Source organism: Clarias gariepinus, unplaced genomic scaffold (genome assembly GCF_024256425.1).
Source record: "Clarias gariepinus isolate MV-2021 ecotype Netherlands unplaced genomic scaffold, CGAR_prim_01v2 scaffold_49, whole genome shotgun sequence".
Classification (NCBI taxonomy): Eukaryota; Metazoa; Chordata; class Actinopteri; order Siluriformes; family Clariidae; genus Clarias; species Clarias gariepinus.
In genome coordinates this window covers 1-5605 of record NW_026521014.1, presented here as the reverse complement: position 1 = coordinate 5605, position 5605 = coordinate 1, and the positions used below count along the sequence as shown (strand labels likewise).

The 5605-nt window shown below is 35.1% G+C and overlaps 1 long non-coding RNA gene across 1 annotated transcript; it reads right to left on the bottom strand.

Annotated features, from left to right (window-relative positions):
* Nucleotides 1–695: 695 nt before the first annotated feature.
* LOC128517961 (uncharacterized) lies at nt 696–3092 on the bottom strand. The gene is made up of 2 exons (XR_008357543.1): nt 1845–3092; nt 696–1491 (listed from the first exon to the last, which is right to left on the bottom strand). It is a non-coding gene; the product is annotated as an uncharacterized LOC128517961 (long non-coding RNA).
* Between the last annotated feature and the right edge of the window lie 2513 nt (nt 3093–5605).

Genomic DNA, 5605 nt, shown 5'->3' with positions numbered 1-5605 from the left:
TATAAAATATAAAAACAGAGATGCTGAACTTTCCACCAAATGACGACTAAGAAACAAAAACATTCATAAGGACTCAGAAAGGGGGCAAATACTACACTTAAAGCTACTATGACTAATGCAACATGGAAACAATGGCATAATAATAATAATAATATTAATAATAATAATTGCAAACAACGATGACCTGGCCCAAACACTTTGCCTGCTAATAATGCTAACAGAAATTAGGCCCAAACATGGATAAGGAATGCTTTTACACTTACATGCCACAACTTATCAGACTTAAACTGTCCATAACACTTTATATGACAGCTAATAAATATTATTTCAAGTTTGTGAGAATTTATATATAAATATAGTATTTTGTACACTATCTGGTCATTTATTCTGTGTGCTCTTTTGTTTTTGGTTATACAATATATTGCCAGTTTATTAGGTATATAATTTAATAAACTGAATTTGGATGTACAGAGCACTAAAATCTCTCCACCTTCCCCCCGCCCGTCCCCTATATTTTAACCCCATTTGTCTTGTTTCCTATTTTCCCAATATGTGGCTATTATTGTATTCTGTTATTCTGCACCATCATCAAAATCCTAGTTTGACTTGAATTTTAAATGAATATAAGCAATACATATGTAAATACATATACACAAACACACACAATGATATATATAGATAAGCTGCAGACATAATAAGAGGTGCATTCTTTTTAATATGTAAAGTCTTCCTAACTTTACACTGAGTGTTCCTGACGTTTATGTTCATCACCTTCACCAGGTTGAAAAAATCCCTGACTAAAGATGAGTGAAAGGATCAAGAAGGTACAAACGTACTTTTAAACATCACTAGGTAATGAGAGCAGTTGATAAAGATAGAAAAATAAATAAATATACTGCAGTTCTCGTGTCGGCCTGTAGAGGCGCCATTAGCACGCTTCCGTGGTCTGATCAAAACAACAATATCTGAACGTTCAAACACCAAGAATATAATATAATTAATCATATAATCAGAATAACTATACTAATCCAGATATTATTTTAAAGATATATACATTTTCACATACTTTAGATTCTGTATAAGCCTAAAAAGTCGAAAGCTTTATATGATAACATTATTAACATTAATATATTATACAATAACATACAAAATCAGCAAAGACATATGATCACAATTTTTCAAAAAGATTAAAAATGAACATCAACAATAATAGTATGTAATAAACAATAACATTCATTTTTATATCAGATGACACAGTATGGATAGAAACTATGATTAACAGCATCATAATGAAATTAACAGATATTTATAATGAATGATGTTCAGTTTGTAAACAAACAAACAAAGACATTTGAAGGAAGGAAAAAAAGTAAAAAAAAAAGTTTAAATAAGTAAAAACAAAAACAAAAAAGGAGAAAAAACTAAGTAATCAAATCAATACCTCAGTAATCAATACTGTTGTTGTTCTTGTGTTTAGACGATGTTCTGCTTCTGAGAAATAATAATAATAATAATAATAATATGGACTTAATATGGAAAAAGGAATAATAACATGCAGAATAAAAATAAACAACAATAATAGTATATAAATAATAATGACATAATTATGTCCTGCTAGAATAGCAACGTGATTAATTTTATAACACATGAGACAGTATGGGTAGAAACAATAATTTATAACATGATAACAAAGCGCACAGATATTTGTAATGAATGATGATCAGTTTATGAACAAACAAACAAACAAAACATGTAATGAAGAAATACGTTTAAAACATATAATGTTGAAATATTTAATTTAAAAAAAAGAACAGAGAAAGAACACACAGTAATCAAATCAATACCTCGGTAATCAATACTGCAGTGTTGCTGTTGTGTTTAGACCATGTTCACATTCAGAGAGTAAACATCCTGCTTCTGGGAACTAACAATAAATAATACTCCAGTCCGCGTTTTATGAGTTACAGATATCGCCGGTCGATCGCTGAGCTCCGTGGCGCGGTTCAATACACACCGAGGTTGGCAGTTCGATCAGCTCCATTCCGCGCCGTTGTTCGATAAGCGAAGGCCGCGTTCGATCACTCCGCTCCGGGTTTTACGCGCGTCCCCGCTCTTGTGTGTGTTTTTTCCCCCCCTCTCGCGAACTCCGGCCCCTCGCGCTCTCTCTATCAGCCTCTCACTCCGTCTCAATATGTCTCAAGATGGCGGCCAATGCGGGATCGATGTTTCAATATTGGAAGCGCTTTGATTTACAGCAGCTGCAGGTTTGCTTTTCTCTCCGCTCTCTCTGCCTCGCTTTCCGGGACGCCGTGAAGCGCGCGCGCTCCGGCCCTTCTCCGGTTGTTCGCGGATCTTCGGGGTTTTTTTTTGGACTTTTTTTCCGGGACTCTTCTCTCTCTCTCGCCATTGATTCCCTCTCGCTGATCGGAAATTGATCCTCTTTGTTCGATTCGCATCGATCCGTGGTCATGGCGCTGCCTCTCCACACGCCGTTTGGCTTTAAGGCTTTAATGCGTTACATGATGTGTATTTATTTCTTTTTATTGTGCCCCTGCGCTCGGGTGGTGATACCCACTTGCCCCGGTGGTAACTTTACCCGTGTTTATGATTCGGTGTTACGCTTGAATTATTTTTTTTTCGGGCGAAATGAAGAGTGCGCGTGCTGCCCCGGCTACGTTGGTGGCGCTATCGTGACGCTTATTAGCTGCGCTTTGGGCCGCGTCCCAAACCGGTCTGTGCTCCTTATAGCCGGTGCACTACACCGGCCGTATGTAATAGGCGCCTGTGAGCACTCTGTAGTGCACTGTATATGTGATGTTCAGGTATTTGGGTTCAGAGCGGTCGTTAGCTAAAAAGCCCAAGCTAGCTCCTGGTTGTCATCCTGGTTGAATGGACTAGTCAAAGTTATTATTTGTTTTTGTGTTTATTAACACATGTGTACACAAAAACACGGTTAATATGTGTATATATTATATGTATGCAGTGCTTCGTGTTTTTTATTTTAGTATGGTTTATTTATATATTTTATATTTTGTAAATATTTTCCTTTTAAAGGTCTCGGCTTCTGTTTAAAGAAGCTAGCTCGGTTAGCTCCTGTTAAACGCCTAGCAGTTAGAAACTGAATTATTTAACCGACATGAAATATAAATTAGAAATAAAGTGATTAAAAATTGGTTATCCAGACCGTGTCTATCATTTAGGAATAACGATAAGGTGCGCTACAAACGCTAACTGTTTATTGTTTTTGTTATTTAATTCTGTTTTTCTGTCTGTTTTTGGCTTTAGAAAATGTTCCGACTTTTAACTTTTTGTTATTATTGTTATTTTTATTATTATTTCGTGAAGCTCCGGCGGTGTTTTCGTTGATTAATGTAGATTCAGGAATGCTGTTGTTGTCACACACAAAAAATCCGATTTAAAGATTCAGAAACCGAATTATTCGTACAGAAAGTGTTTTAGTGCAGTTTTGGGATTAAATGTTGAAGTGCGTGGAATTCCAGGACAGTCTCTCACACTGTCTCTCACACACACAGAAATGTTAGAAAAAAATGAGAGAGAGAGTGTAGTTGAGGGACAAGGTAGTGGTTTAATAAATCTTCAAGAAATCTGCTTTAAATCCAGGCATTTTTCCTTGTTCTTAATGTTTAACATGACTTCAGGGAAATCATAACACTTTTTTTGTATTGGACAAAATTAATAAAAAATAATAACATGTCTTCTAAAAAGCTCAATGAAACATAATCGAGTGTTATCATGATATCAATGTCTTATTCATAAACTCTGTGATATTTATCATCTGGTTTAGAAAAACTCAATGTAGATGTTTTTATTTTTTTATTTAGTTAATTCTGCATTAGACTTGGTGTGCAAATCTAAGTCTGCAAATATGAATTATATTAAAATATGTATATATAAAAACATTTGAGATGCCCCCCAAAAAAACCCAGAAAAAAATAATTTGACATGTTAATAATGCCTTTTATATGCATTTATATATATATATATATATATATATATATATATATATATATATATAAAAAGAAAGGTCATATGAATTTAAGTAAAAGTTAACTTTATATAAATGATATGTAAATAATGTTTTTGAAAGTAAATGTAAAGGTTTAGTAGATTTGCTTCATATATAATTTGCACATACTGTATACAGATAGTTTTTCTCTCTGTTTACACAAGTCTTTCTCTGTCTATCTTTCTCTTTCACTCTCTGTTTTTCCTTCTCCACCTCGGTCCTTTTTCTCTTTTCCTCGTTCTCTTTGTTTCTAACTTTTTCCCCTATCTTTCTCTCTTTTTTCTGTCTTTCTTTCTCTCTTGTTTTCTGTTTCAGTCTTTCTAACACTTTTTCTCTCTGTATCTGTATGTCGGATTCCTTTTTGCCTTTCTTTCTCTTACTATCTATCTTACGGTCTCTAGTTGTCTGTTTCTCAAAATTTTCTCTGCCTTCCTGTCTGTCTATCTGTTTTGTCTCTCTGTCCTTTCTGTTTTTATCAGTCTATCTTTCCCTTTTTTTATTTCTACCTGTCTCTGTCCTGGTCCATCTCTCTTTTTTTGTGTCTGTCTGTCTGTCTCTCTCTCTCTCTCTCTCTCTGTCTGGCTTATACAGATGTTTGCACTGATCTGAAATTCCTTCAGTTTTTGGTGTTTTCTTTATTCTGAGATAATAAAGTCTGTTTAACTGTAAATTTATCCCAATTATAAACTTAACTTTGTATCTCTCACACACAAACAGAGCTTCTTTATGTGTGTATGTGTATGAGTAAGCGATCTGAGTTCAGTGCAGACTGCATCTTCATTGATGTGAACAGGTAGAACCGAGTGTCTGGGGTTTGTTCGAATGTAGTGCGTGTTTGCAAACAGCTGCACGGTCTCGTGGAAGCCTGTGTATCATGTCAAAGTGCTGCCGGCTGATCTGATCCTAATCCGGTTTCAGGTCGAGTTTTAATATGTCTGATCCCCGATGCCAGTCTAAACATTGAGTGTTTCAGGTTTCATCTCCATGTTAACATTTCTGGGAAATGGGATTAAGGAAACATTAAAGAGTGACTGTTACATGCGCTGAAAAAAATATCTAATGAAGCTGATGGATAGATAGTCTTTAATATCAGTAGTTTTGAGAACGAAAAACGTATATCTATTGTTCAGTTTTTGTTGCATTGTATTTTGTGCTCTATCACTTTCCCTGTTTTTTCCTTAGCTTTATTAAACCAGACAGTCGTGTATTTGCTGCATGTTAAATTGCACAAGAAGCTTCAGGATCAATGTAGCACTCGCACGAGGTTACAGTAGCTACGTTTACACGGACAATGTTTCTTCAGCCCGTTTGAGATCATTCCAACTTAGCTGTTTACGACGATGTTGATCTGATAAGACGTGTGTTTGCGCGCTCAAAGGATTTAATCAGAAGAAAAGTTTTTCTTTTTGATGTGCGAGAAGTGATTCTGCTCGCTGTGAAGCGTTTAATCTGCAGAAATAGAACAGAACAAGAAGTATTTTTCTTTATATTTAAGGTTTGGTCATTTGAGACATCCCTATCTTTTGTGATAATCCTGTTTTCTGCGTTATGATTGGTTACAAGAATTCGGTCTCATCC